Source organism: Halichoerus grypus, chromosome 8, assembly GCF_964656455.1.
Source record: "Halichoerus grypus chromosome 8, mHalGry1.hap1.1, whole genome shotgun sequence".
NCBI classification, from domain to species: Eukaryota; Metazoa; Chordata; class Mammalia; order Carnivora; family Phocidae; genus Halichoerus; species Halichoerus grypus.
In genome coordinates, this window is record NC_135719.1 from 29,706,384 (window position 1) to 29,727,638 (window position 21,255).

Consider the following 21,255-nt stretch of genomic DNA (forward strand, 5'->3'; position numbering starts at 1 on the left):
AAAAAGATTTACACAAAAAGAGAATAAACTTAAGGAACTCAGTGCTCCATCAAATATAGTAATATTTGAGTCCCAGAAGAAGAAGAGAGAGAAAAGGAGGCAAAAAATGCATTTGAAGAAAGAATAGCTAAAAACTTCCCTATCTGGGGAAGGAAATAGACATCCAAATGAAGGAGGTATAGAGAACACTCATCAAAATCAACAAAAGCACAGCATGACTGTCAACAAATTATAACCCAAACCTATGCTGCCCGGGGGGACTTAAAGGAACCCCAATAGAAAATGGACTTTATTTTCTGCTGGGAGCTCGTTTGTTCAACAGGGCACCTGAAAGGCTGAATACGTTGTGGTCTCTTTATATGAAATAATAGAGAGTAACCCTCTCCTACCTGGGTCAAGCGCCCAACTGGCTGAGCTGAGGGCCCTCACCCGAGCTTTAGAGCTCAGTAAGGGCAAAAGAGTCAACATATATACTACCTCCAAATACGTCTTCCTGGTTTTACATGCCCATGGTACAATATGAAAATCATCAGGAAATCACACGGCTTCTACTAGCCATACATCAACCCCCAGAAGTAGCAGTTATATATTGCAAGGGGCACCAAAAAGGAATGGATGAAGTATCTGAAGGGAATACACTGGCTGATGCTGCAGCAAAGTTAGCCGCCAGGTCAACTACCCCTATGATTGCCCCCCTTGTCTGGGATGACTCCATTACCCAGGAAAGACCCTGCTATTCAGTTGAGGAAATGGGCAACAGAACAGGGATATACTCCCCAGGCTCCAGGCTGGCTCCAGGCAGAGGATGGTAGGGCTTCACCTGCCATCTGCTAACCAATGGAAGGTCCTAAAAACCCTACACCAAGCCTTCCATTTAGGTTAAGATAATGACCCACAAACTCTTTACAAGGAGAAATTTAGATAGGACCTCCTGGTTTGTGTGGGTACCTTCATGCACTAGAATGAGGCCTTCCCCTATAAAACCGAAAAAAGCTTCAGAAGTGATAAAGGCACCAGTAAATCCCTTGGTTTGGACTCTCCCAGTTCCTTCAGAGTGAGTAGCCAAGGTTTGGGGCTTTAATCGTTTCACTCTTCTTGCAAGGAGTTTCCTAACTCCCAGCCCCCAAATAACCAACCTCTCCCATTTCACCCTGCAAACCAAGTACTTGTTAGGGCCAGTTTGGGAAGGCCCACATACAGTGATTTAACAACTCCGACTCCAACTCCATTGCAAAATGCCTGAAGTTGAAGCCTGGATGCCTGAAATCCCTCTGAACCCAGAGAGGACCTCAAACTAGTCTTGAAGTGCCTATTGCCTGCCCTCTCATCACAGTATGTGGGGAGTTCACTAAAACATTCTCTATCTCTTGCCAGACCCCAGGCTGTACTCAGTCTTGCACTGTGTTTGGGCATTGCCTCCTAAATTCCTTAACCTATTTTATATCTTTCAGAATAAAGGTCATAAAACTCCAAATGGTGGTGGTTCAGATGGAGCCTCACCATAAACCGTGATCCCTGGCACAGTCGGGCCACTGCTCCTCCAGCAGGGACCCAACAAGCGGCAGATCCGGGGAGACTCCCCTTCCTCCCCTGGGAGGAGTGGTGCAGGAGCGCACCGCAGGGATCTACTGGGTTTGGAGACTCCACACCGAGTCGGGTGCCAGAGATAGAAATGCTCGGTCACAGGCCAGGTGAGAACGGAGTGTGGCCGGAGACCGGGTAAACGGGAGTGACTGACTGCTTTTCTCTGGGGGCTCACTGAGGAGCGGGGCCCCCAGTTCTCACCTCCTCCAGGGTGGAGATTGGGAGGCCGCCATTTTCACTTTCGTCCTCCAAAGCTGTACGGAAAGCTTGCAGGGAACAAAAGCTCCTGGGAGCAAACCCGAGCAGATTACTTAGCCCGGACCAGGCAAGGGCGGGGCAATTCCGCCTCCGGCAAAGACATCTGGCAACCACAGCAACAGGCCCCTCCCCCAGAAGATCAGCAAGAACAGCCAGCCAAGACCAAGTTTACCCATCAATGAGAACGGCAGAACTCCAGTGCTAGGGGAATATTGCACATAGAATCCATGGCTTTTTTTTTTACCAGGATTCCTTAGTCTTTCAAAGTTAATATTTTTTAACTGTCTTTTTTTTTTTTTGAATTTTTTTTCCCTTTTTCAACCAACATCTTATCAACCCCTTTTTTAAAAAACATTTTTATTTTTCATTTTAGAGTCATATTCTAACCCCTCATAGTAGTTACCCGTATTTTGGCATATATATATATATAAGTTGTTCTCTCTTTAAAATTTTGAGATAGTTTCTTCTAACAGACCAAAATATACCCTAAATCTCTAGTGTATGGTTTTGTTCTACTCTCCTGCCTGATCACATTCTCTCCCTTTTTTTTTTCTTTTTTTAAATCCTCTTTTCTTTTTTCAAACAACTTCTTATCAATTCTTTTTATAAAATTTTTTATAATTTTCATCTTTACAGTCATATTCCATCCCTTCATCATATCAACCCTTATTTTTGTACATATATAAGTTGTTCGTTCTTTAAAATTTTGGGAGGCACTATCTTCTAACAGAAATAAACCCAAAATCTAGTGTGTGGCACTGATCTATGCACCAGCCTGATCATATTTGATCATATTCCGTTTTTGTTGTTGTTGTTGTTTTGTTCTGTTTTTGTTTGTTTTTACCTTTTCCTTTTTCTTTTTTCTTTCTTTGCCTTTTTTTCCCCCGGCTTCAGGTCTTTTCTGATTTTTTAGAGTATATTTTCTGGGAACATTGTTACCCTGTTAACATTTTGTTCTCTCATTCATCTATTCTCCTCTGGACAAAATGACAAGATGGAAAAAATCACCTAAACGAAAAGAACAAGAGGTAGTACCAACTGCCAGGGACCTACTCAATACAGACGTTAGTATGATGTTGGATCTAGAGTTCAGAATCATGACTTTAAAGATACTAGCTGGGCTTGAAAAAAGCATGGAAGTTATTAGAGAAACGCTTTCTGGAGAAATAAAAGAACTAAAATCTAACCAAGTCAAAATCAAAAAGGCTATTAATGAGGTGCAATCAAATATTGGGGCACTAACTGCTAGGATAAATGAGGCAGAAGAGAGAATCAGTGAGATAGAAGACCAAATGATGGAAAATAAAGAAGCTGAGGAGTAGAGAGATAAACAACTACTGGATGACGAGAGCAGAATTCGAGAGATAAGCGATACCATAAGACGAAACAACATTAGAATAATTGGGATCCCAGAAGAAAAAGAAAGAGAGAGGGGGGCAGAAGGTATATTGGAGCAAATTATAGCAGAGGACTTCCCTAATTTGGGGAAGGAAACAGGCATCAAAATCCAGGAAGTACAGAGAACCACCCTCAAAATCAATAAAAATAGGTCAACACTCTGACATCGAATAGTAAAACTTACAAGTCTGAGAGACAAAGAGAAAATCTTGAAAGCAGCTCGGGAGAAGAGATATGTTACCTACAATGGTAGAAACATTACATTGGCAACAGGCCTATCCACAGAGACCTGGCAGGCCAGAAAGGACTGGCAGGATATATTGAGAGCACTAAATGCGAAAAATATGCAGCCAAGAATACTATATCCAGCTAGACTGTCATTGAAAATAGAAGGAGAGATAAAAAGTTTCCAGGACAAACAAAAACCAAAGGAATTTGCAACCACGAAACCAGCCCTACAAGAAATCTTGAAAGGGGTCCTCTAAGCAAAGAGAGAGCCTAAAAGCAACATAGACCAGAAAGGAACACAGACAATATACAGTAACAGTCACCTTACAGGCAATACAATGACACTAAATTCCTATCTTTCAATAGTTACCCTGAATGTAAATGGGCTAAATGCCCCAATCAAAAGACACAGGCTATCAGATTGGATTAAAAAACAAGACCCATCGATATGCTGTCTGCAAGAGACTCATTTTAGACCCAAAGACACCCCCAGATTGAAAGTGAGGGGGTGGAAAACCATTTACCATGCTAATGGACACCAAAAGAAAGCTGGGGTGGCAAACCTTATATCAGACAAATTAGATTTTAAACCAAAGACTGTAATAAGAGATGAGGAAGGACACTATATCCTACTTAAAGGGTCTCTCCAACAAGAAGATCTAACAATTGTAAATATCTATGTGCCTATCATGGGAGCAGCCAATTATATAAGGCAATTAATAATAAAAGCAAAGAAACACATCGACAACAATACAATAATAGTGGGGGACTTTAACACCCCCCTCACTGAAATGGACAGATCATCTAAGCAAAAGATCAACAAGGAAATAAAGAGTTGAAATGACACCCTGGACCAAATGGACTTCACAGACATATTCAGAACATTGCATCCCAAAGCAACGGAATACACATTCTTCTCTAGTGCCCATGGAACATTCTCCAGAATAGATCACATCCTAGGTCATAAATCAGGTCTCACCAGTACCAAAAGATTGGGATCATCCCCTGCATATTTTCAGACCACAATGCTTTGAAACTAGAACTCAATCACAAGAGGAAAGTCAGAAAGAACTCAAATACATGGAGGCTAAAGAGCATCCTACTAAAGAATGAATGGGTCAACCAGGAAATTAAAGAAGAATTAAAAAAATTCATGGAAACCAATGAAAATGAAAACACAACTGTTCAAAATCTTTGGGATGCAGCAAAGGCAGTCCTAAGAGGCAAGTATATATCAATACAAGCCTTTCTCAAGAAACAAGAAAGGTCTCAAATACACAACCTAACTCTACACCTAAAGGAGCTGGAGAAAGAACAGCAAATAAAGCCTAAACCCAGCAGGAGAAGAGAAATAATAAAGATCAGAGCAGAAATCAAGAAATCGAAACTAAAAGAACAGTAGAACAGATCAAGAAACTAAGAGCTGGTTCTTTGAAAGAATTAACAGATTGATAAACCCCTGGCCAGACTTATCAAAAAGAAAAGAGAAATGACCCAAATCAACAAAATCATGAATGAAAGAGGAGAGATCATAACCAACACCAAAGAAATACAAACAATTATAAGAACATATTATGAGCAACTCTATGCCAGCAAATTAGATAACCTGGAAGAAATGGATGCATTCCTAGAGATGTATCAACTACCAAAACTGAACCAGGAAGAAATAGAACACCTGAACAGACCTATAACCACTAAGGAAATTGAAGCAGTCATCAAAAATCTCCCAACAAACAAAAGCCCAGGGCCAGGTGGCTTCCCAGGGGAATTCTACCAAACATTTCAAGAAGAATTAATACCTATTCTGAAACTGTTCCAAAAAATAGAAATGGAAGGAAAACTTCCAAACTCGTTTTATGAGGCCACCATTACCTTGATCCCCAAACCAGACAAAGACCCCATCAAAAAGGAGAATTACCGCCCAATGTCCTTGATGAACATGGATGCAAAAATTCTCACCAAAATACTAGCCAATAGGATGCAACAGTACATTAAAAGGATTATTCACCACGACCAAGTGGGATTTATCCCTGGGCTGTAAGGTTGGTTCAACATCCGCAAATCAATCAATGTGATACAATACATTAACAAAAGAAAGAACAAGAATCATATGATCCTCTCAATAGATGCAGAAAAAGCATTTGACAAAGTCCAGCATCCTTTCTTGATCAAAACTCTTCAGAGTATAGGGATAGAGGGTACATACCTCAATATCGTAAAAGCCATTTATGAAAAACCTACAGCGAATATCATTCTCAATGGGGAAAAACTGAGAGCTTTCCCTCTAAGGTCAGAAATGCGGCAGGGATGTCCACTATCACCACTGCTATTCAACATAGTATTAGAAGTCCTAGCCACTGCAATCAGAAAACAAAAAGAAATCAAAGGCATCCAAATTGGCAAAGAAGAAGTCAAACTCTCACTCTTTGCAGATGATATGATACTTTATGTGGAAAACCCAAAAGACTCCACCCCAAAACTGCTAGAACTCATACAGGAATTCAGTCAAGTGGCAGGATAGAAAATCAATGCACAGAAATCAGTGGCATTCCTATACACCAACAACAAGACAGAAGAAAGAGAAATGAAGGAATCGATCCCATTTACAATTGCACCCAAAACCATAAGATACCTAAGAATAAATCTAACCAAAGAGGCAAAGGATCTGTACTCAGAAAACTATAAAATACTCAGGAAAGAAATTGAGGAAGACACAAAGAAATGGAAAAATGTTCCATGCTCATGGATTGGAAGAACAAATATTGTGAAGATGTCAATGCTACCTAGAGCAATCTACACATTTGATGCAATTCCATCAAAATACCATCCACTTTTTTCAAAGAAATGGAACAAATAATCCTAAAATTTGTGTGGAACCAGAAAAGACCCCGAATAGCCAGAGGAATGTTGAAAAAGAAAAGCAAAGCTAGTGGCATCACAATTCCGGACTTCCAGCTCTATTACAAAAATGTCATCATCCAGACAGTATGGTACTGGCACAAAAACAGACACATAGATCAATGGCACAGAATACAGAGCCCAGAAATGGACCCTCAACTCTATGGTCAACTCATCTTCGACAAAGCAGGAAAGAATGTCCAATGGAAAAAAGACAGTCTCTTCAACAAATGGTGTTGGGAAAATTGGACAGCCACATGCAGAAGAATGCAACTGGACCATTTCCTTACACCACACACAAAAATAGACTCCAAATGGTTGAAAGACCTCAATGTGAGACAGGAGTCCATCAAAATCCTAAAGGAGAACACAGCAACCTCTTCGACCTCAGCCACAGCAACTTCTTCCAAGAAACATCGCCAAAGGCAAGGGAAGCAAGGGCAAAAATGAACTATTGGGACTTCATCAAGGTAAAAAGTTTTTGCCCAGTAAAAGAAACAGTCAAGAAAACCAAAAGACAACCGACAGAATGGGAGAAGATATTTGCAAATGACATATCAGATAAAGGGCTAGTATCCAAAATCTATAAAGAACTGATCAAACTCAACACCCAAAGAACAAAGAATCCAATCAAGAAATGGGCAGAAGACATGAACAGACATTTTTCCAAAGAAGACATCCAAATGACCAACAGACACATGACTAAGTGCTCAACATCGCTCAGCATCAGGGAAATAAATCCAAATCAAAACCTCAATGAGATACCACCTCACCCCAGTCAGAATGGCTAAAATTAACAAGTCAGGAAATGACAGATGTTGGCGGGGATGCGGAGAAAGGGGAACCCTCCTACACTGTTGGTGGGAATGCAAGCTGGTGCAGCCAGTCTGGGAAACCGTATGGAGCTTCCTCAAAAAGTTGAAAGTAGAGCTACCCTATGACCCAGCAATTGCACTACTGGGCATTTACCCCAAAGATACAAATGTAGGGATCCGAAGGGGTATTTGCACCCCGATGTTTATAGCAGCAATGTCCACAATAGCCAAACTGTGGAAAGAGCCAAGATGTCCATTGACAGATGAATGGATAAAGAAGATGTGGTATGTATATACAATGGAATATTTTGCAGCCATCAAAAGGAATGAGATCTTGCCATTTGCAACGACGTGGATGGAACTGGAGGGTATTATGCTGAGCGAAATAAGTCAAACAGAGAAAGACATGTATCATATGACCTCATTGATATGAGGAATTCTTAATCTCAGGAACAAACTGAGGGTTGCTGGAGTGGGGGGTGGGGTGGGAGGGATGGGGTGACTGGGTGGTGGACACTGGGGAGGGTATGTGCTCTGGTAAGCGCTCTGAATTGTGCAAGACTGTTGAATCTCAGATCTGTACCTCTGAAACAAATAATGCAATATATGTTAAGAAAAAAAAAGAAGAAGAAGAAGAAGAAGCTAGCAGGAGGGGAAGAATGAAGGGGGGGAAATCAGAGGGGGAGAAGAACCATGAGAGACGATGGACTCTGAAAAACAAACTGAGGGTTCTGGAGGGGAGGGGGGTGGGAGTATGGGTTAGCCTGGTGATGGGTATTGAGGAGGGCATGTTCTGCATGGAGCACTGGGTGTTATGCACAAACAATGAATCATGGAACACTATATCTAAAACTAATGATGTAATGTATGGGGATTAACATAACAATAAAAAATTAAAAATAAAATAAAATAAAATAAAATAAAAAGAAGAAAGACATGTATCATATGACCTCACTGATATGAGGAATTCTTAATCTCAGGAAACAAACTGAGGGTTGCTGGAGTGGGGGGAGGGGTGGGAGGGATGGGGTGACTGGGTGATAGACACTGGGGTGGGTATGTGCTCTGCTAAGCGCTGTGAATTGTGCAAGACTGTTGAATCTCAGATCTGTACCTCTGAAACAAATAATGCAATATATGTTAAGAAAAAAAGAAGAAGAAGAAGAAGCTAGCAGGAGGGGAAGAATGAAGGGGGGAAATCAGAGGGGGAGACGAACCATGAGAGACGATGGACTCTGAAAAACAAACTGAGGGTTCCAGAGGGGAGGGGGGTGGGAGGATGTGTTAGCCTGGTGATGGGTATTAAAGAGGGCACGTTCTGCATGGAGCACTGGGTGTTATGCACAAACAATGAATCATGGAACACTACATCTAAAACTAATGATGTAATGTATGGTGATTAAGATAAAAAAAATTTAAAAAAAAGAAACATAGATCATGTTCTCTCTAAATCATTTTTTGTGTATTTAAGATGTATCATATTTTAAATGTATTACCATTATTACATTTTCAGATATTTTATAGATAGTATGAGTGCAGATTATGTTCTTGTGCACAAAAACATAACTGAATAGAGGGGGTCATGAGCCTAATATTCCACCCTATTCATTAGTTTTTCAGAGGACTTGCTATGTGAGAACAACAGCAACAACTGAAAACCAAAAAAGAAAAAAAAAAAAAAAAAAAAAAAGCCGCCAAATTCCAACACAGTTTGATTCTTCCTTGACAGAGCTCCAAGGCATGCCAGCTGTATAGATAACCACTTGAGTTTTTGGAAGTGACTCTAGACCATAATTTCAAAATTAGGACAAGCCAAAGATTTTCCACTTTCATCTTCTGCTTCAGTTATTTGTGATTGTGATCAAGTCCACATATTAGTGCCTCAAGGAGGACCTTACCCCAAGGAGAGCTGCTGTTCTCTGTATCTAATAGGTTAAAGATCCAGTGGAGAATCTGATGGCGGAAATGGGTGGCTCTTTTTAGGGAGCTGAAATTGTTACTGTCCTTATGTCATGGCACAGAGGCGATTTTTTCGAGATGACCCAAAAGCCTGATGACTCCCTTGTTCTCCAGGCCATGGGGCTTCAGGGAGTGAGGCATGTTCCAGGCAAGAGCGTAGGCATGGCTAGAGCAGAGCATCACAGATGCAGTCAGCAAGAAAGCTGGGGCATTGAGATTTTTGAGTGATTCAGCAACCTGGCCAGGAGGAGGTGCCCATCCATTTCCTGCGATCCCAGAGCAGCCTGCGCGGCCCTGGAGGGCAGAAAGGGCATGCATGGCCACCCCAAACAGTGAGTTCTCAGCATCCTGCGCTACACCCGACAGCCAGCAGGGGGCGGCGGACTCCACCCTTTAAGAGTAGGATGGCCCACGTGAGTGTTCCTTCAGAGGGCGTTCAGCTCATCCTCAGTGAGGTAATTTCCTCAGGAACTTCCGAGGAGGCTCCTCCATGGCTTCAGGACTGCGTGGGGTGGCATCAGTGTGAGGTGAACACTCCCCTGTGCGCGCCACAGTGGCTAAGGAGGGGGCTGGGCCGCCACTTGTCCCAGAGGATTTTCTTCAGAGCTTGCCTTTTTTGGACTAGTCCCATGTGGATTATTTTCTGCTTTTTCAGGTAATACCTTAACACTAGTTATTTTTACAACAGGATCTGTTCTTTAAGGGACGTGGTGGGTCAAAATAATGCTCTGGGGTTTTCTTATAGATTCGGAGTTGTTTTGTGGGGAGAAACCCCTGCACAGGTTCAGAGAGAGAGAAACACGTGGATGATGATGATGATGATGATGATGATGATGATGATGATGATGAAAGGAATATACAAGATACCAGGACCTTCCAGTCCAATGAGCTGAGGGACATGAGATGTACCTGGCAGAGATGTATGGAATCCACAGGCCTAAGGGTAAAAGTATAAAACTACATACCTCCCTAAATTAATTTTTAATGGTTAATTTTTCATATAATGTGAAAGTATTTAAAACTATATATTTTTAAAAGATTCTATTTATGTATTTGACAGAGAGAGGGAGGGAGAAAGAGCACAAGTAGGGGAAGGGACAGAGGGAGAGAGAGAAGCCAGCTCTCCGCTGAGCAGAGAGCCTAATGCAGTGCTCCATCCCAGGGCTCCAGGATCATGACCTGAGCTGGAGGCAGACGCTTCACCGACTGAGCCACCCAGGTGCCCCAGAAGTATTTTAAAAATATTGAAAAGGTAAGTAGTAGGTGTATTAAAAGACGTTATTTTAAGATATGATATTTCAAGTATGTCAAAAGCAGAATTTGTTAGAATTTTACTTTCTTGGCTTTAAAGGAAGACAAATTATCTGTATTTAAAATATACTTCTTAGCTTGTTTTCCAAAGAGAATATTTTGTATGTTTGACATTTTCTCATAATATAGTGGCAACCTTATATTTTTAAATATTAGCTCTTCAAACATCTTTGCAGGACTCCAATGTGACTAGTATGGTTAAAAAGTAATAATAAATCCAGGCCACTAGCAAATTTTCATAAGAATGTAGTAAGAAAATACCATGAATCATTTTAGAAGGTCAAAACACAATGGTGATTTTTAATATACTAACAACCGCCTGCTCTTTAAAACCATTTAAGATGAAATATATCAAAACTTAAAACCTTCAGAATATTAAAGAGCCAAGACAGTGACTGCTTTTTGTTAATTATATACAATAATTCATTGCAAATCGTATTTTCTCCCATTAAAAATTCAAAATCTGAAGGCATTTAGTTTAATTTTGTGGCTCTCCACCCAAAGGTGAAACTATATAGTCTAATTTTTTGTTATAAGCCACTTTCCCATAAGAATTGATATTTTTATCCATAGATTCTCCATTGTCTATGTCGTTACTTCTCCTTTTTATTTTCTAAATCAGAAAGTCTGTTCTTATGTGTTGTTAAAAGCTTCACATTCCCTTGGGCAAATACCTAGTAGTGCAATTGCTGGGTCATAGGGTAGTTCCAATTTTAACTTCCTGAGGAACCTCCATACTGTTTTCCAGAGTGGCTGCACCAGTTTGCATTCCCACCAACAGTGTAAGAGAGTTCCCCTTTCTCTGCATGCTCCCCAACACTGGCTGTTTCTTGTGTTGTTAATTTTAGCCATTCTGATAGGTGTGAGGTGGTATCTCATTGTGGTTTTGATTTGCATTTCCTTGATGATGAGTGATGTTGAGCATCTTTTCTCGTGTCTGCTAGCTATCTGGATGTCTCCTTTGGAAAAGTGGCTATTCACGTCTTCTGCCCATTTCTTAACTGGATTATTTGTGTTTTGGGGGTTGAGGTTGGTATGTTCTTTATAACTAACCCTTTATAACTAACTCTCAGATATGGCATTTGCCAATATCTTCTCCCATTCCGTAGGTTGCCTCTTAGTTTTTTTGATTGTTTCTTTCCCTGTGCAGAAGTGTTTTATCTTGATGAAGTCCCAATAATTCATTTTTTTGCTTTTGTTTCCATTGCCTTTGAAGACAAGCCTAGCAAGAAGTTGCTGCGGCCGAGGTCAAAGATGCTGCCGCCTGTGTTCTCCTCTAGGCTCTTGATGGTTTTCTGTCTCCCATGTAGGTCTTTTATCCATTTGGAATTTATTTTTATGTATGGTGTAAGAAAATGGTCCAGTTTCATTCTTCTGCATGTGGCTGTCCAGTTTTCCCAACATCGTTTGTGGAAGAGACTGTCTTTTCCCCATTGGATATTCTTTCCTGCTTTGTTGAAGATTAGTTGGCCATAGAGTTGAGGGTCCATTCTGTTCCACTGATCTGTGTCTGGTTTTGTGCTAGTACCGTACTGTCTTGGTGACTACAGCTTGGTAATATAGCTTGAAGTCCAGAACTGTGATTCCTGCAGCTTTGGTTTTCTTTCTCAACACTCCTTTTGCTATTCAGGGTCTTTTCTGGTTCCATACAAATTTTAGAATTGTTTGTTCCAGCTCTGTGAAAAATGCTGATGGTATTTTGACAGGGATTGCATTGGATGTGTAGATTGTTCTGGATAGCATAGACATTTTAACAATATTTGTTCTTCCAATCTATGAGCATAGAATGTTTTTCCATTTCTTTGTGTCTTCCTCAGTTTCTTTCATAAGTGTTCTCTAGTTTTCAGGGTAAAGATCTTTTACCTCTTTGGTTAGCTTTATGCCTATGTATCTTATGGTTTAGGGTGCAATTGTAACTGTGATCAATTCCTTGATTTTTCTTTCTGCTACTTCATTGCTGGTGTATAGAAATGCAACAGACTTCTGTGCATTGATTTTATATCCTGCCAGTTTGCTGAATTCCTCTATCAGTTCTGGCAATTTTTTTGGTGAAGCCTTTGGGATTTTCTACTCAGAGTGTCATCTGCAAAGAGTGAAAGTTTGACTTCTTCTTTTCCAATTTGGATGCCTTTTATTTCTTTTTGTTGTCTGATTGCTGAGGCTAGGACTTCCAGTACTATGGTGAACAACAGTGGTGAGAGTAGACATCCAGGTCGTTTTCCTGACCTTCCTTTTATTAATGTGTACCACGTTGATTGATTTGGGTATGTTGAACCACCCTTGCTGCCCAGGAATAAATCCCACCTGGTCGTGGTGAATAATCCTTTTAATGTACTGTTGGATCCTATTAGCTAGCGTCTTGGTGAGAATTTTTTTTTCATCCATGTTCGTCAGGGGTATTGGCCTGTATTTCTCCTTTTTGGTGGTGTCTTTGGTTTGGGGATCAAGGTAGTGCTGGCCTCATAGAATGAGTTTGGAAGTTTTCCTTCTGTTTCTATTTTTTGGAACAGCTTCAGAAGAATAGGTATTAATTCTTCTTTAAATGTTTGGTAGAATTCCCCTGGGAAGCCATCCGGCCCTGGACTCTTGTTTGTTGGGAGAGTTTTGATTACTGCTTCAATTTCTTCGCTGGTTATTGGGTCTCTTCAGATTTTCTATTTCTTCCTGTTTCAGTTTTGGTAGTTTATATGTTTCCTCCAGATTGCCTAATTTGTTGGCATGTAATTACTCATAATATGCTCTTATAATTGTTTATATTTCTGCAGCATTGGTCTTTCATTCATGATTTTATTTATTTGGGTCATTTCTCTTTTCTTTTTGAGAAGTCTGGCTTGGATTTTATCAATCTTGTTAGTTCATTCAAAGAACCAGCTCCTAGTTTTGTTGATCTGCTCTACCGGTTTTTTGTTTTTTGCTTTGTTTTTATTTCTGGATCATTGATTTCTACTCTAATCTTTATTATTTCTCTTCTCCTGCAGGGTTTAGGGTTTATTTGCTCTTCTTTGTCCAGCTCCTTTAGGTGTAAGGTTAGCTTGTGTGTTTGAAACTTTTCTTGTTTCTTGAGAAAGGCCTGTATTGCTCTATACTTCCCTCTTAGGTCTGCCTTTGTTGCACCCCAAAGGTTCCGAACTGTCGTGTTTTCATTTTCATTTGCTTCCATGTATTCTTTTAATTCTTCTTTAATTTCTGGTTGACCCATGCATTCTTTAGTAGGATGCTCTTTAACCTCCATGTATGTGTGGTCCTTCCAAATTCATTCTTGTGGTTGACTTCAAGTTTCAGAGCATTGTGGTCTGAAAATATACATGGTATGATCTCAATCTTTTTGTACCAGTTGAGTCCTGATTTGTGACCCAGTATGTGACCTATTCTGGAGAATGTTTCATGTGCACTTGAAAAGAATGTTTTGATTTAAGATAAAATGTTCTGAATATATCTGTGAAGTCCATCTGGTCCAATGTGTCATTCAAAGCCCTTGTTTCCTGTTGATCTTCTGCTTGGATGATCTGTCCATTGCAGTGAGTGGGGTGTTAAAGTCCCCTGCTGTTATTGTATTATTATCAGTGTGTTTCTTTAATTTTATTATTAATTGGTTTATGTAATTGGCTGTCCCATGTTAGGGGCATAAATATTTACAATTGTTAGGCCTTCTTGTGATAGACACTTTTATTATGATATAGTGTCCTTCTTCATCTCTTATTATGGTCTTTGTTTAAAATCTAGTTTGTCTGCATACAAATTGCCAACAGACACATGAAAAAATGCTCAACATCACTCAGCATCAGAGAAATACAAATCAAAACCTCAATGAGATACCACCTCATACCAGTCAGAATGGCTAAAATTAGCAACTCAGGAAACAAATGATGTTGGTGAGGATGCAGAAATGGGGAACCCTCTTACACTGCTGGTGAGAATGCAAGCTGGTACAGCTATTCTGGAAAACAGTATGGAGGTTCCTCAAAAAGTTAAAAATACAACTATCCTAAGACCCAGCAGTTGCACTACTGGGTATTTATCCAAAGGATACAAACAGTGATTCAAAGGGGCACATGAGCCCCAATGTTTATAGCAGCAATGTCCACAATAACCAAAAGATGGAAAGAGCCCAGATGTCCATCGACAGACGATGGATAAAGAAGATGTAATATATATGCATATATATATATATATATATATACACTCAGCCATCAAAAAGAGTGAAATCTTACCATTGGCATCGATGTGGATGGAACTAGAGGGTATTATGCTAAACAAAATAAGTCCGTCAAAGAAAGACAAATATCAGGTGATTTCACTCATATGTGGAATTTAAGAAACAAAACAGATGAACATAAGGGAAGGGATGGAAAAATAAAATAAGATGAAATCAGATTGGGAGACAAACCATAAGAAACTATTAACTCCAGGAAGCAAACTGAGGGTTGCTGGAGGGGGTGGTGGGTGGGGGGATGGGGTAACTGGGTGATGGGCATTAAGGATGGCACTGGATGTAATGAGCACTGGGTAGTGTATGCAACTGATGAATCACTAAATCCTACCTCTGAAATTAATAATACACTGTACATTAATTAATTGATTTTAAATAAAAAATAAAATAAAAATAAAACAAAATCTAGTTTGTCTGACATAAGGATTGCTACTTCAGCTTTCTTTTGGTATCCATTAGCATGATAAATGGTTGTCTACCCCCTCACTTTCAATCTGGAGGTGTCTTTGAATCTAAAATGAATCTCTTGTGGACCCTCTTGTCCCAAGCTGCTTTCAGGATTTTCTCTTTATCCCTGATATTTGGAAGTTTCACTACTATATGTAGTGGTGTTGACCTATTTTTATTGATTTTGAGGGGAGTTCTCTCTGCCTCCTGGACTTGAATGTCTGTTTCCTTCCCCAGATCAAGGAAGTTCTCAGCTATAATTTGTCCAAATAAACCTTCTTCCCCTTTCCCCACACTTCTTCTTCTGGGACCCCTGTTATTTGAATATTATTTCACTTTATGGTACCACTGATTTCTCCAAGTCTCCCTTCATGATCCAGTAGTTGTTTTTCTCTCTTTTTCTCAGCTTCCTTGTTCTCCATCACTTTGTCTTATATATCACTGAATCTCTCTTCTGCCTCATTTATCGTAGCAGCTAGAGCCTCCATTTTTTAAATTTTTTATTGTTATGTTAATCACCATACATTACATCATTAGTTTTAGATGTAGTCTTCCATGATTCATTGTTTGTGCATAACACCCAGTGCTCCATGCAGAACGTGCCCTCTTTAATACCCATCACCAGGCTAACCCATCCTCCCACCCCCCTCCCCTCTGGAACCCTCAGTTTGTTTTTCAGAGTCCATCGTCTCTCATGGTTCGTCTCCCCCTCCGATTTCCCCCCTTCATTCTTCCCCTCCTGCTAGCTTCTTCTTCTTCTTCTTCTTTTTTTTTTCTTAACATATATTGCATTATTTGTTCCAGAGGTACAGATCTGAGATTCAACAGTCTTGCAGAATTCACAGCACTTAGCAGAGCACATACCCACCCCAGTGTCTATCACCCAGTCACCCCATCCCTCCCACCCCACCCCACCCCCCACTCCAGCAACCCTCAGTTTGTTTCCTGAGATTAAGAATTCCTCATATCAGTGAGGTCATATGATACATGTTTTTCTCTGTTTGACTTATTTCGCTCAGCATAATACCCTCCAGTTCCATCCACGTCGTTGCAAATTGCAAGATCTCATTCCTTTTGATGGCTGCATAATATTCCTTTGTATATATATACCACATCTTCTTCATCCATTCATCTGTCGATGGACATCTTGGCTCTTTCCACAGTTTGAGCCTCCATTTTTTACTGCATCTCAGTAATAACATTTGTAATTTCAGCCTGATTAGATTTTAATTCTTTTATTCTTACAGTAAGAGATTCTCTACTGCCTTTGTTTTTTTCAAGTCTAGTTAGTATCTTTATAATCATTGTTTTGAATTCTAGTTCTGACATCCTCCTTATATCCATATTGATTAAATCCTTGGCAGTGAGTACTGCCTCCTGTTTTTTCTTTTTGGATGAGCTTCTCTGGCTCATCATTATGTCCAGAGAAGAATAGATGATAGAGTGAGAAAAGACAAAAAATAACAACAACACCAGAAAAATACAGACAAAAGAAACTAGAAGAAAATAGAAACAAAACAAAATAAGAAAAAAAAAATCAAACAAAGAGTAAAACAGAACAAAACAATAAACTAGACCCTGGGTATATTTTGGCTTGTTTCTTAAAAGAACCTAGATCCTGGGACATCTGAGTGGTTCAGTAGGTTAAGTGTCTGCCTTCAGCTCAGGTCATGATTCCTGGGTCTTGGGATTGAGTCCCACCTTGGGCTCCCGGTACAGCACGAGCCTGCTTCTCCCTCTGCCTGCTTGTGCTCTCTATCTCTGACAAATAAATAAAAATTAAAAAAAAAAAATAAAATCTTTAAAAAAAAGAACCTAGATCCCAAAATAGTAAAGAAAAAAACATATATATTATAGATATACAAAATTAAAATAAAGTACAATGCAAGCAAACAAAAGAGAATACATATATGTTATATATATAATGTATATATAAAATAAAAATTAAAGAAGAATTTTATTTTATTATGTTATGTTAGCCACCACGCAGTGCTTCATTAGTTCTTCATGTAATGCTCGATGACTCATCATTTGCTCACAACACCCAGTGCTCCATGCAATACGTGCCCTCCTTAATACCCACCACCGGGCTAACCCATAAGAGACTCTTTACGATAGAGAACAGACTGAGGTTTGATGGAGGGGGGTAGGTGGGGGATGGGCTAGATGGGTGGTGGGTATCAAGGAGGGCACATGTCATGTTGAGCACTGGGTGTTAAATATAAGTGTTGAATCACTAAATTCTACTCCTGAAAACAATGTTACACTATGTGTTAACTAACTAGAATTTAAATAAAAATTGGGAGAAAAGGATGCCTCATGAGTTAAGAGGACACTTGTTGGGCAGGGGGGATAGAAATAGGGGAGCATGAGGGTCTCTCAAAGTCCCTCCTACAGCCCTGGAAGCCTGCAGGTCCTTCTCCTTTACCCCTGGGACTCTGGAGAGCCTCTATCATGCAGAAACTCAAATAAAGGTTCCTGTTTTGTTTGGTAGTGTTCCTGCCTGGGGTGCAGTACAGCTGCTGGCCTCCAGGAAGAAGGTAGCCTCCTGTGTCAGTGGTGCCCACTGAGGTTTTGTTTTTTTCTGTTTTCAGTTTTATTGAGATATTTGACATAAAGCACTGTATAAATTAACACTGCCATGTAGTATACTTGAGTGGCACTAAGAGAATAAATCCTAAGACTTCTCATGACAAGGAAATACATAATTTTTTGGTGGGGATGTTAACTGAACTTAATGTGGTAATCATTACACAATACATGTATGACCAGTAATTATGCTGTACACCTTAAACTTACACAGTACCAACTATACATTTCTTGAGCTACTGGAGCATCAAAGAGTCATACAGAGGTCTTTTTCGCTGTCCCCCTGCCCCAGAAACAACTTGCATCTCCTATTACTAGCATTCATCTCCACTATCTGAGTGCTCAAAAACACGAGGAGGAGTACAAGATCTTCCCATTTATTCCTTCAGCAACTATGCACCAAGCACTCACCCTTTGCTAAGGAGCGGTGGTGGGCCTAAGTACAGGGCTGAAAATGACCCAGTGGTCCCTGCCTGCCAGGAGTTTACAGTCTCGGGGGGAGATAGACAAAAGCACCAAAACGTAGACATGTGGAAAAAGAAAGAGCAAGTGTTGTGGTGAAAACAAAGTGGGATGCTGTGAGGGAGGACTGTGGAGGGTCTGAAAGGCCTCACTGGGGTGACATTGCCAATACCAAAATGACAAGAGGAAGCCGCTCTGCACAAGTCTTGGAGCAGTGTGTCAGGGAGAAGGCACCACTGAGACAGAGACTCACAGGCAAAAGTGGGTTTGATCAGAAAAGGTTAGAAAAGTGGCCAGTGTGGCTGGAGGGAGCCTTGGAGGAGAGAGGGGGTGGGCAATGGTGGCAGGGCCAGATTCTGGGGCCTCGTGGACTGTGTTAGTTATCATTTCCTCTCTGACTACATTGCCCCAATACCTTGCATTTTAAAGCTACAAATATTTAATATTTCACCATTTGTGTGGACCAGCTGTCCAGGCATGACACCACCTGTGTCTCTGCCTCAGGATGTATCACAGGGTTGGGGCTGTAGCCTCAACTAAGGCTGGACTGTGGAGGATTTGCTCCCAAGTTCACTCACAGAACTCACAATGCAGTTTCAACAGAGAGCCTGAGTTCTTTCCCATCTGTCAGCTTGGGCACTCCCTTGTTTCTCTTCTATGTGAGACTCTAACAGGGCAGCTCAAAGCATCAGTGCCTGATTCCCTGGGGATATGACAAAGAGAGCACATCAGAGAGAGAGGGAGAGAGAGAGCGCGCGCCAGAGAGAGAGGAAACACAAGAGATGGAGTGAGAGGAAAGAGAGTCTTTTTGGCATTTTGTCTCAGATTTAGACATCCCATCACATTGGCTATATTCTGTTGGTCATAACCCAGTTTCTAAATGCTTAGTGGTTACACTGGGATGTGTATACCAGGGGTGGGGATCACTGAAAGCCATTGTGGAGGCAGTCCACCCCATAAGCTGAGATGATGTTAATGGGTCTTATTCTAAATATAACAGGAGATAATGGAACAATTTTATGCCAGAGGATGACAATATCTGAATTTACATTAATTTCACCCCCACCGCCCCCATGGCTCTGACCTAAAAATGAGGCAAAGTTGGAAGTGACTTTTTCAATACTATACTGCTGGAACCCAGGTCTGCTTTGAGTGGTGTTCCAACCCCTTCTTGTAATTCTTCAATCACTAAATTGTGCCATAGATACATATGACACCATCCCCCAGGTGTAATAGATGTTATCTCAGATACAACTGATGAGGTCCCTAGGAAGTCGGTTCTAGCCTCATCCCCTTTGTGAAGGTTTGGAGACTGGGGAAGACCTGAGAGGCACAGTGATTTTCCCAGGACAAAGAATAGGTAAGAAAAAGGAGGCCGAAATTCAGCTCTGTCTTCTCAAAGCTAGGATCTTCATTACATTTTCAGGGATGTGTGAAGAGGGATGTTTTGACTAATTTTGTGTGGTTAAGGAGTTGGCATGGGGGAAGAGGAGGAGCAGTAAACAGCCCATAGGGCACTTTGGATAAGTCTGATTGAAAGGAGGGGCCCGGGTAACAGAATCTTCAAAAAGTGACCTCACTTCTTTGGTCATAGACCTCAACAGAACTTAGAACTGTGATAAGCAAGGACCTACATTCTAGAGATAGCCCCTATCCAGCTCACTTGACTGGAGACAGTCAGGAGAGCAAGATGTTTCAATGTTGTCTCTCTGGTAGCAGAAGATCTGGGCTCAAGAAAGCTCAGAGTGAGAATCTTTTTAGTCGCTGTAGACACTGGCTCAGCCATCAGTCCCGACGCATCTGGTCATTTTGGAGAAGGCACCGAAAGGTAACACAAAAGAGCCCAAGGCAGGCCAATTCAGGCTGGGACAAAATTGTGATTCCACCTGAGCAGCGCCGCACCTCTTGTCCCTCATCGTGTGTGTGTGTGTGTGTGTTGGGGGACAGAGGAGGCAGGAATCAGGGTTGAGTTTGGGGTGTGTGTGTGTGTGTCTGTGTGTGTGTGTGTGTCTGTGTTGGGGACAGAGGAGGCAGGAATCAGGGTTGAGTCCTTTCTGGGCAGAAGCTGATTGTTAGGTGTTGGAAGCCTGGTGGGTCTTTCGTGTTTATACCTCGGGTCATGGCTGGTGCATGAGAAGGTGAGTTCCTCTACCCATGTTAATCCTGAGCCCTACAGGTTTTATCTTGTTTCCTTTCTGGGTAGAGTTCTTTGCAGATGCCCTACTCTGCCCCAACTGTGGAACAGATTTTCTCTTGAGAGTATCCCCCAGTGGCAATGTCCAGACCTGTCCTTTATTCCTCCTGGCCAAGCTATTAGGCACTGTCTTTGCAGAACTCAAACCAGGAGATCATCGAGGAGCTGGCTGATGGGTTCAACTACTCCATCTCCTTAGACAAGGGGCAGATGCACCAGGACACCAAGAAGGGCCAACATTGGTCTTGGGTAAGTGTAGGCACAGAGGAGGTTACAGGTTACCACAGCCAGGACTGGGGTGGGCCCAGAACCAGGACTCAAATCTGGCAACTACCTGAGACCATTCCAGGAATGTGGCTACTCCATATCCTTCCTGTCCCCGTCAGGAGCTGACCAAGCCTCAGGTAATTTAGTGGGAATGTCATGCAGCCTATCTTTAAATGGTTCTCAGTTCTGATGTGCATGATCTTGAGCAACCATATGAAATCCCTAATCCTCTCTTTCCCAGTATCTACAGTGGGGAAGTTTGTTGATGACTCACTGGGATAATCCTCTTAATATGGGATGTTAATACAGAGAGGTGCTATGGTTTTCAGCTAACAAAATGCCTTGGAGGTATCAATTATTTATCATTCCCCCCAAATAAAAATGTACTTTTATTTATTTATTTTATTTAAAACTTTCCTTTTTTAATTTAAATTTTATTTAGTTAACATACAGTGCAATATTGGTTTCTGGAGTGGAATTCAGTGGTTCATCACTTACATACAACACCCAGTGCTCATCACAACAAGTGCCCTCCTTAATATCCATCACCCATCTGGCCCATCCCCCCCACCCACATCCCTCCATCAACTCTCAGTTTGTTCCCTATCGTTAAGAGTCTTTTATGGTTTGTTTCC

General features: G+C 41.1%; 1 long non-coding RNA gene across 1 annotated transcript; it reads left to right on the plus strand.

Annotated features, from left to right (window-relative positions):
- The first annotated feature begins 9,510 nt into the window (after nt 1-9,510).
- Nucleotides 9,511-20,602, plus strand: LOC118521651 (uncharacterized). Its single transcript, XR_004910222.2, has 4 exons — nt 9,511-9,795; nt 9,886-10,083; nt 10,201-10,392; nt 20,492-20,602. It is a non-coding gene; the product is annotated as an uncharacterized LOC118521651 (long non-coding RNA).
- Nucleotides 20,603-21,255: the final 653 nt, after the last annotated feature.